This window comes from Mandrillus leucophaeus, unplaced genomic scaffold, assembly GCF_000951045.1.
Source record: "Mandrillus leucophaeus isolate KB7577 unplaced genomic scaffold, Mleu.le_1.0 Scaffold4, whole genome shotgun sequence".
Lineage (NCBI taxonomy): Eukaryota > Metazoa > Chordata > Mammalia > Primates > Cercopithecidae > Mandrillus > Mandrillus leucophaeus.
In genome coordinates this window covers 10,812,077-10,823,283 of record NW_012104253.1, presented here as the reverse complement: position 1 = coordinate 10,823,283, position 11,207 = coordinate 10,812,077, and the positions used below count along the sequence as shown (strand labels likewise).

At 47.1% G+C, this 11,207-nt stretch overlaps 1 protein-coding gene across 2 annotated transcripts in view; it reads left to right on the top strand.

Moving 5' to 3' along the window:
• Positions 1–7,148: 7,148 nt before the first annotated feature.
• Positions 7,149–11,207, top strand: part of FAM181A (family with sequence similarity 181, member A) — a 10,709-nt gene continuing 6,650 nt past the window's right edge. For both annotated transcript variants that reach the window (XM_011991727.1, XM_011991725.1), the window contains exon 1: positions 7,149–7,249. The gene's annotated coding sequence lies outside the window, so the exon portion shown is untranslated. The remainder of the gene's footprint in view (positions 7,250–11,207) is intronic.

Sequence of the window (11,207 nt, the reverse complement as noted above, 5' to 3'; positions counted from 1 at the left end):
CAACAAAAAAGACTTGATAAGTACCTTCACCTCCTAGCATACACACATCACATCTATTATTGCCACAAAGAACTGGTGACCAAAGGAAGCTGGTTCAGAAGCCCGGCCCTGTGTTAAGGTCCCATGGGGTCTGAGCAACGTGGAAATACCCTGGGAACAGACAGATCTCTTCTGTGTCCTCCCAAGGCCTCTGGAGTTCCTAGGATATTCATCTTATAAAGTGGTTGGTGGGAAATAAGCCATGAAAACAACAGAAACCTGATAGGTAGGTAAGTAGATGGATACGGGGATTGGATGGATGGATGGATGGATGGACGGATGGATGGATGGATAGATTATACATATATATTCTATATATATTCTCTCTCTATATATTCTCTTTTTATATATTCTCTCTACATAATTTCTCTATATACATATTCTCTCTGTATACATATTCTATATATATTCTATATATATATTCTAATAAACCTCCTTGTGTGTGTGTGAACTGTTGATTCTGTTTCTCTGGAGAACCCTGATTAATACACCACATGCTTAGAATAATGGCTGGCACATAGTAGGTACTCAATGAGTATTAGCAAATATTACTATCTTATTTATAAGATATATATATATAGAGAGAGAGAGAGAGAGAGAGAGAGAAAACATAGACAGGAAGGGAGAGGACCAGACTTGGAGCTGCAAGGATACTGCCCCACAGTCTTGCCTAGCTGGACAGGACCAGGGTCAGCTAGGAGCAGAGAATGGACTGAGATGAGGCAGAGCTGCTGCTGTCAGAACCAAGGGCCCAGAGGCTGCTCTGTGCAGGGGCTTCATCACCCTCCAAATAAAGGGTTCGAATGTACAACTAACTTCCCCAGGCGGAGATCTTGCTTTGATCAAAGCTGTAAGCCCAGAAAGTGCTGGCACATAGTAGGTGCTCAAGGCATAGTTTTGAATGAATGTGTGGAAAAGCTTGCCCACATCCTAACTGGGCTTCGTAGGCAAACTGTCCTCCCAGCTGCCCCAGGCCTGGAAGAAGCAATAAGTGTGCCCCAACTTGAAGGGCAGGTGGTATCAGGAGCACTGGCCGTGGGGCCTGAGGACCCAGGTCCAAGGCCTGACTTTGCTATTAACTGAGAGTTCAGTTCACCGTATACAACAGCCCTCTGAGGTGGACACCACTATCCCCATTTTACAGACAAGGAAACTGCGACCTCAAGAGATCAAGCCACTTGCCCAGGGTCACAGAATGTGGCAGTCGTAAAACATGGCCCCTCCAAAAACATTTTTAAAAGAAACAAAGAAAAAGAATTAAAAAAAAAAAAGAAAAAAATATAGCCCCAAAGTTCTTTGACCCTCTTCCCATTGAGAGGTGGGGTCTACATCCCTTCCTCGTGAATCTGGGCTCTGTGACTGCTTGACTAAGAGAATACTATGGAAGTGATGTGCTGGTTTTGGTTTCTAGGCCCCAGTTATAAGAAACTAGCAGGCTTCACTTCCTGTGTCTTGAGATGTTTACATTTGGAACCCAGCCGCCATGCTGTGAGGAAGCCAGGACGCCACAGGGAGAGGCTGCTGGAGCTGTGCCTGCAACAGTCCAGCTCAAGCCACAGCCAATAGCCAGCATCAAGGCCCAGACATGAGTGAGGAGGACTTTGAGATGGCTCTGGTCCCGGCTGTCAAGTCACCCCCAGTCTTTGAGTCTTTCCAGCCGCAGACATTGCAGATGCAGATAAGTGGCTCCCACTGCCCTTTCTGAATTCCTGACCCATGAGTGCCACCGAGTTCAGGGAGGTTGCTACAGCAATAGTGACAGGGGCACACAACCGAGAGCAGTGGGGCCATGGCTGTAAAGCAGGTCCTGCTGACCCCAGAACCCATCTCTTCTCCACTGCCTCAGTTTACCTGGAACATCTGCACTTCAGATGCACTGCCTGAGGTGATGGGGCCCTTGAGGGGTGATTCAGCCAAGCCTAGGAGGTTCATAAATAACACTCCCAGCTGCTCCGTGGGCTGGCACATCTGTGTAGGGTTGGCCCCTAGGAAGAGACAGATGGGAAGTGTCAAGGAGTTCTCTGAGCTCAGATGGGGGTGGATTCTGATCTCAGGTCTGCCAACGTCTAGCTGCATGAACTTGAGCGGGTCTCTCTGTGCCTCAGCTTCCTCCTCTGTACAGCGGGGTTACCAAGAAGGACCCGACAGCCTGTTGGAGGACTCTGTGTGTGAGACTGAGGCCCTGTGTGCCTCCGTGAAATGAATGTTATCAAAGCTCTTACTGGGGCTTAAAAGTCTCAGAGCATCAGCTCAGGATGGGCCAGTGTTCAATGGGAGAGTCACAGGCCCCAGGGCAGGGCTACGTGGGAAGGGGAGATTCAGGCGAGGTCAGAGGTCCTGAGCAGAATGCTCTCCTGCACTGTGCCAGGGAGCTCTGTGCGGGAGTCAGAAGCCGGGATCCCAGCGTGGAGCTTTTATACTTTTTTGGGGAGATCATGCTCCATATATTCCTTTCAAATGAGATCACCGTGTGACAGGATTGAGAAAAAGAAGGACAGTGACTCTCCAGCTCCTACTTTGTGTCTCTCTGGTCACTGTTAATTAATATTGAAATTAACATAGATTTTAATTATTTTAAAATTAATTGTCTTAATATTCCAGTAAACTTTAATATTGTTAACAAAATTTAATTAATATTGAAAATACACTCTGTAACTATCTCATGAGCTGTAACAGTGAAACGTAACAGTGAATTTGTGCATTAAAAGTGTTAATTCTGTTCCATGTCAACACTGAAAATACCATCATTTCTGCACCCCTGGTTTAGCATGTCTTTAAAATTTTCTTATTGATATATAATAGTTGTACATATTTTGGGAGAACATGTGTTATTTGGCTACATGTATATGATGTGTAATGATCAGATTAGGTAGTTGCGATATGCATCCCCTCAAACATTTTATTTTTTTAATATAATGAGAGCCTCAGAAAATGGATTGGTACAGGGCTCTCCTGAACCCAGGTTGGGTGTTTCTGAGGACTGTGACCATTCACGATAGGACTCAACCTCCTCGGGGAGAGACCTGGCAAGGGACCTGCCAAGACCCTGGCTCCATGACAAGAGAAACTGAGACAGGGGCCCAGAGGCGTGGGCTGGGCCAGTGCCCGGGAGTATAGGAAGTTCTCATTCACTGACAGTGTATTTCCTGTGCAGGTCTGTGTGTGAGGCCCTGTTCTAGGCATAGGGATACAGCAAGAAGCAAGAACCCAATTCCCTGACCCTGTAGGACCTGTGCTGTGGTGGGCAGACAGGCAATGAAGTGCAGTCAATACCCAGAGATCTCATGTGCCCAGCGCCGGGGAGAGGAAGAAAGCAGAGAAAGAGGTGAGGATGGAGAGTGGGAAGCCCGCACTAGTGAGTCAGTTGAGTAAAGAGAAAAGAGGGGGAGGGTGAGCCATGCAAGTATCCAAGGCAGGAGCTGGCAACATTTTTCCATAAAGGACCAGACTATAAATACTTGAGGTTTTGTGTGTACTCTGGGGTCAGTCACAACCCTCAACTCCACTGTCGTAGGGCAAAAGCACCATAGACGATATGTCAATGGGTGGCCCGGCTGTGTTCCAATAAAACTTTATTTACACAAACAGGTGGCAAGCCTATGTGTGCAATCACTGAGCTAAGGGAAAATAATTCCAGGAAGAGGGAATAGCAAGTGCAAAGGTCCTTGGGTGGGAGTGAGCCTGGTGCCTGAAGAACAGCAAGAAAAAGGATGTGACTGGCGAAGGATGACCAGTGGATAAGGTTAGAGAAATAACTGGCAATGGAACAGGGAAGGGGGACAGAAGAGGCTCTTGTTTGACTTGGCCCTGTTCAGGGCTTGTCCAGGGACCCTCACCCTGGGGATGTGGCTACAGACCCAACTCTAAGCTCTGCTGAACCCACCTGAACTCACATCCACTGCCATGCTTCTTGCCCTGGGAAGGACTGGCTGAGGTCTGTTGAAACATCAACAAGAGTTCTCACCCTGGGAGTGGACTGCAGCCCTCCAGCCCAAGTCTTCCCCATCTTCTCCTTTATCTACATGCTTGTTACCAGTGGAGGGTCTTGACTACAAGTCATCCAGGTTCTTAGCATTTTGAACTAAGAATTGGACAAAATGCACAAACAAAGCAACGAAAGAATGAAGCAATGATTTACTGAAATGAAAGTACTCTCCACAGAGTGGGAGCAGGCTTGAACAAGTGGCCCAAGAGCACTGGTTGCAAATCTTCTAGGGTCTAAGTACCCTCTAGAGGTTTCCCATTGGTTGTGTAGAGTTACACCCTATGTAAATGAAGCCTTGGCCCACGACCAGTCTGATTGTGGCAGGAGGTGACTGATCAGAGGTACTTTACATTTTTTTCTTATGTTTTTATTTATTTATTTTTATTATACTTTAAGTTCTAGGGTACATGTGCACAACGTGCAGGTTTGTTACACATGTATACATGTGCCATGTTGGTGTGCTGCACCCATTAACTCGTCATTTACATTAGGTATATCTCCTAACCCTATCCCTCCCCCCTCCCCCCACTCCACAACAGGCCCCAGTGTGTGATGTTCCCCTTCCTGTGTCCAAGTGATGTCATTGTTCAATTCCCACCTATGAGTGAGAACATGCAGTGTTTGTTTGGTTTTCTGTTCTTGCGATAGTTTGCTGAGAATGATGGTTTCCAACTGCATCTGCAACACAGTGGGAAAAGGGGTAGGGTTTGCAAAGGAAGCAGCCTCTAATCCTTACTACTTGGGTGTGGAAAGATGGCGTTTTCCTTTTGATTCAGTTCTAGGAAGTCAGTGTGAATTGCCTTGGGGTCCCTGCCTCTAGACACAATTCTGCCTCATGCTCTTCCTCCCAGTCTCCCCTCCACCCCAGACCAGCAGAGCTAAAACAACCCCTACTCATCCTTTAGCCTGCTGGAAGGGACCCCAGTCCAGGAGCTGGGCACCGTTTCCACCAAGTTTATCAGATGAGAAGTGTGAGGCCCACACAGATGAAATCACTGCCCAGACGAGCGAGGCAGGAACAAAATGCAATTGTCTGACTCCTAAGGTGTGTGAATGATCTCTGTGGGTGACCAACATGCTCCAAGGGGTTTGCCATGTGCCAGGCATTGGAATGCCATCCAGGGAGCTAACGTTGGTCTAGGAGAGCTCACCTTGATGCTAGGGTGGAGGTAAGGGGGCCACAGCGTTCACAGCAGTAACTCTTCATAGTCCCAACACGCCCCAAAAGGACCGAGTCAGGGAGTGCAGGAAAGCAATGCTGAGGCAGGTGAAAATGGCCCTTTTGCTGATGATGCAAATGCCCCTTTCCTGAGAGATGACGGCGTATTCAGAGAATTTTGGAAAAGTTTGTTACGGGCTAGATTTGGGCTACAGACAGAGTTGTGATCAGAGGCCAGGAACTAAATGATAAATGCCAATGAAGAGTCTCTATTACTCAAGTAGGACAGGTGCTCCAGGTGGCTGGGGTGGGGGCTGGGAATTTGTAAGGCAAGAAAACACAATGCCCACCCCCGACCCCACCTTCCCCTAAGGGCACTGTAGACACTGGCTGAGCTCAAACCCAGCTCCTCTGCCACCTATCTCAGTGACTAGGGGAGAGTTCTATCTCCCTGATCCTCGTTTCTGAATCTGTCAAATGGGAAGAACAATGCCCATCTCAGGTTTTATTGACTCATTGATTTGTTTAGTGAGGATTCAATGAGATGGCAAATATCTAACTCATGGGGCACTGCAGTATTCAATGTGAGTTAGACCCCTGCCCCCATCACTTTTCCCTTGGAAACCCTCATCCCAGGAGGCAAGGGATCCTCACTGACGATGAGGGTGTGCTGTTTGTGCCACATACCTGAGGGACAGTGTGGCTGGAGGGGTGGGAGTCAGGCACTGACGATGCACTTGCTGTTTACAGGTTGTTTTACGACTGGCTATTGGAGCTCCTAAAATGGCTCAGGAGCCAACCAACCATTTTAGTCTGTGTTCTGGTTTGTTCATTCATTCATTCATTCATTCATTCATTCATTCATTCATGCATTCAGTCAGTCAGTCATTAAGCATGTGTTACGTGCCTGCTGCATGCAAAGATACATGGGGGACTCAACCTTTCTACTTAACCTTATCTCACCTCACTCCCTGCAGTGACCTCTCCTCCCCACTGCACTGAGCTTCTCACTGTCTCCGCTCTCCAAAATGCCTAACACTCTCCGCCTCAGTGCCTTGACTCAAGCTATGGCTGTTGCCATCACTGCTGCCTCTCATCCATGAAACAAAGTAGTATGTTAGAAAGATCCCAGGTTCAGAGTCAGGAGGTAAGCATTCGAATCTTGGCCCTAACTCTCACTAGCTGTTAAGTTCTTTAGTCTACGAGAGCCCCAGTTTCCACATCTGCCAGATGGGAATGACATTAGGATCTATCACAGAAGGCTGTTGTGAGAATAAATACTATGAGATGTGTAAGATATCTATTATGGCTAAGTCAGTGCCCAGCCTGGAGTTGAAACTTAGTAACAAATGTCTGTTAAAAGGACCTGATGAATTCTGGCCTGGGAGGTGGGAAACTTGAATCTTGGCCACAGGAATATGTGCTTGAATAAGTCACTGCTTTTCTCAAGGGGCTCCAATCCCTTGATTAAAATTGCAGGGTTGGGCCAGGCGCAGTGGCTCAAGCCTGTAATCCCAGCACTTTGGGAGGCCGAGACGGGCGGATCACGAGGTCAGGAGATCGAGACCATCCTGGCTGACACGGTGAAACCCCGTCTCTACTAAAAAATACAAAAAAACTAGCCGGGCGAGGTGGCGGGCGCCTGTAGTCCCAGCTACTCGGGAGGCTGAGGCAGGAGAATGGCATGAACCCGGGAGGCGCAGCTTGCAGTGAGCCAAGATCACGCCACTGCACTCCAGCCTGGGCGGCAGAGCGAGACTCTGTCTCAAAAAAAAAAAAAAAAAAAAATTACAGTATTGACATCCCTGGCTTTCCATCCTGTGATTCTGAACTGGAGCCAGGGACACCTGGCACACAGCCGGCTTCATCTCCATCTTCCCTCAGGCAAGACATCGCTAGTTGATCAGAGTGTTCTATCTGCTGAGCCCTCGGAATCTCTCCACAGGGCACCTGCCAGTCATCACCAATCAAACCCGAGATGACGGTTGAGATCAAACAGACTTTTCATTCCTAGTTGGTGCCTGGGTGAGTGACGAGGCCTACCAGTGCTGGAGGACACAGTCAAGGTGATGGACGTGTGGGGGTGGAGGAGCGTGCAGAGCAGGGGTGTGAATGTGGGGCGGTGGTCCATTGGGGATGCCCCGCAGGGCACAGACGCCACTATCATGTCACTTTTGTCCCACTAGCCCTTCCTTATGGCTTCACCTGGGCAGCCATTATATCCAGCCCAGGGGAGAGGTGAAGGCAAGGGAAGGGCACCAATTATGAACCAGGTGATGTGTTTGTTGAGTTTTCATGGCTGATATCTTAATCCTCATTATCAACCCTGCCAGGGAACTGCTCTTAGCTCCACTTCAAGGATGAGGAATAGCAGGCTCACAGCTTACTGATCATGATGATTAATCATAAAATTAATCACAGTAATTGGCTTGGGTTGCACTCCAGCTTCACCCCTTTTGGCTGTGGGGTCTTGGGCAAGTCACTTAGTCAACCTGTGCCTCAGTGTCCTCATTTGTAGAGCAGGCATAATAGCAATATCCACCTCATTATGCAGGAGTTAATACAGAGGAAGTTTTTGAAACATTATTAGCATTTAATAAGAGGTAAGTAAACTATTTTCAAGGCTGTTGGCATGGATTTCGTATTCATTTTGCTATCCCCAGCACCTCAGAGAATGTCCTGTACATAGTAGGTGTTCATTAAATGCTTTGGACCCACTTGTTGAGCATTATCAACTCCCCAGAAAAGTCTCACATAGGTCTTCTTGTTGCCGAGAAAGTCCCACATAGGTCTTTCTTGTTGCCAAAGAGGACATCTCAAAGAAAATAATGAAAATATACTCAGCCAAACAAAAATGCAAGCACAACATATCAAAATTTGTGAGATGCAGCCAAAGCAGTGCTGAGAGGAAATTGTATAGCACTAAGAGGCCTACATTAGAAAACAAGAAAGATCTCAATCAATGATCAAAGCCATGCCCTCAGAAAAAGAAAAGTGAAATAAGCCCAAAGCAAGAAGAAGAAAGGAAATAATAAAGATAAAAGCAGAAGTCAATGACATTGAAAACAGAAAAAGAAATAGAAAAAAATAAAATAAAAAAGAGCTGGTTCTTTAAACAGATCAATCAAATTAACAAGTTTCTAGCAAGACTGACCAAAAGAGAGAAGACATAGATTATGATATCAGAAGTGAAATGCAGCCAGGTGTGGTGGCTCACACCTGTAATCCCAGCACAGTGGGAGGCTGAGACGGGAGGATAGCTTGAGCTCAGGGGTTTGAGACCAGCCTGGGAAAAATAGTGAGACCTCCTCTCTATAAAAAAATTTTTTAAATTAGCTGGCTGTGTTGGCATGAACCTGTAGTCTCAGCTACTCGGGATGCTGAGGTGGGAGGATTGCTTGAGTCCAGGAGGTCAAGACACTGCAGTGTGCCACAATTGTGCCACTGCACTGCAGTGACAAAGCAAGACCTTGTCTCAAAAAAAGAAGAAAGAAAGAGAGAGAGAGAAAGGAAGGAAGGAAGGAAGGAAGGAAGGAATAAAGGAAGGAAGCAAGGGAGGGAGGAAAAGACAGAAAGGCAGGGCAAAATAGTAAATGTTATGATGTTATATCTTAGCATAATAAAAATTGTAAATAGGCTAAAGAAAAAAACACATGATCATATAAATTGATCCAAAAATTCATTTAACAAAATTTAACATCCATTCATGACAAGAACTCCCAGAAAATTAGGAATAGAAGAAAGTATCCTCAACTTGATAAAGAGGATCTACAGAATTCCCACAGCTGCATCATATCCCACGGTGAAAGACCAAAAGCTTTTCCCCTAAAATCAGGAACAAGACACAGAGGTCTGCTTGCACCACTCTTCTTCAACATAGAGCTCTTTGCCTGAACCCCACCCCTCTCGAGACTCCACATGGTGAAGATGGGCTGAGCGCTCCTCTTTTCCTGGAGCTTGAGTCCTCAGACTCACCGGCTCTAACCCCACTCATTCATATTCCTTTCAAGAACGCACAGGGGAGCGCAAGTGGGCTTACCTGATTTTATGATGTTGAATCTGCTCTGATTTATATTAGGAAAAAGCAAATCATTTGCCAAATATAAGTAGCACTGACTTGTGGCACGCTATCATATAGCACCATATCACATGATAGTACCATATCAGTATCCATGTGTGCAGCGTAGAGGTCAAGAATTGATGATGTAATTCAACCAGGAAACTGAGGCCCAGAGAAGGTGAGTGACTACCTCAAGATCACACAGCCAGGTAGGGGCGAAGTTCAAAGATCTCATCTCCAAAGCCAGTCTCCCTTTCATGGTACAATAATATGGTTGAAACCACTTCCAATGTGGGACTTGATCGCACTGACAGTGGTCTCTGTCACTGGAGGTGGACTGCAGCCAGGGGTGCTGGGGCTGGCTGAGCCAGGCTGTGACTACTCTGGGGCATTACAAGGTCTCTGCCTACTCTGAGGGCACAGCCATGCCAGGCAACTTCACCAGCGCAGGAAGCCCTCGGCCTGGCAGCCAAAGGGGTTGGCTTTGACCTGATGCCTCCTGTTCCCAGGAAGCAAGAAGCACGTCCGCTCTGATTACGGCTGACAGCCTGCCGCGGGCTGGTCTTTGATAGAAACACTGCCATTATGTAAGAAGTTACATAAATCATCTTGTGATGTCTGCGTCGCACGTCCACAGAGGCGCTGCCGGGCTGCTCTGTCCTCCGCGTGGCCTTTGTATGTTCCCCAAGCTGGTGTGGTCGGTCGGGCCTAACTCTCCAGGGCAGGGGTGGCTGGGAAGAGTCTGCAGCCCTGGGCTAGCAAGGCCCCTGGGAGGGAGACGGGGCCCTCGCATTGGTTCACAATTGTCTGTGGGAGCAGCATCCTAGGATCAGTCCCACCCTAGCTTTGTGATTTACTGCCCATGGGACCTTCAGCAAGTTTCCTGCCCCATTAGTGCCTCAACTTCCTCACCCATTAAAGAGAGTAATCATGGCACCTGGGAAGAACAAATGACAATATATGTCACATACTTCCATCAAGTAGGACTTTACACTCGTATGATCAGGTGTGAGAAAGAGCACAGGGTGGCGGGCAGAGCAGAGCTCCCTCCCGGGCGCTTCTCCTACCTGGCTCTGCCTGGCTCTGCCTTGGATGAATCACTGCCGCTCTCTGGGCCCCTCTGTCTTTATCTCTAAAATGAGAAGTCGGCCCATCTTTTGGAACTGAATTTTCTGTAGAGGTGTGAAAATGTACAATCTCCTTTAACATGTATTTTTGGCAATTTAAAACATTACCAAACATGTACCAACAAACAAATACATTCAAATGCATTTTAACCCACAAGGTGACACGCTAGGCTGCCGACTGGAGAACTTGGGCAGTCAGGTTAACTCCTCTGGGGACCAGGTAGTAGTTTCTCCAGGGACTCCTCTCATTTGATGACCATCCTAAGATCCTAAGAGAAGCTTTTTTAGGTTGGGCGTGGTGGCTGACAGCTGTAATCCCAGCACTTTGGGAGGCTGAGGCAGCCGGATCACCTGAGGTCAGGAGTTTGAGACCAGCCTGGCCAACATGGTGAAACCCCGTCTGTACTAAAAATATAAAAATTATCCAGGGGTGGTGGCACGCATCTGCAATGCCAGCTACTCAGGAGGCTGAGGCAGGAGAATCACTGGAACCCGGGAGGCAGAGGTTGCAGTGAGCCGAGATCGCGTCACTGCACTACAGCCTGGGTGACAGAGAGAGACTCCATCTCAAAAAATAAATGAATTAAAAGGTAAACTTCAAAAAAAAATTGACATCTCAACTGCTTCACTCTATAAACTGAGATTTTGTAAATGTTCTGCAACTAAAACAAAGTATGGCTGATGTGAGACCATAATCCATATCTCCTGATTTCAAAGTTTTATGTCATCAGAACAGACTCCTTGTTCTAATGCATTGTTTGTAAATAAGTAGAAGGTATGCATTTGAGCATGTAAAATAAATTTGTACTCATAGCTCATGGCTGTCGTGGTTTTACA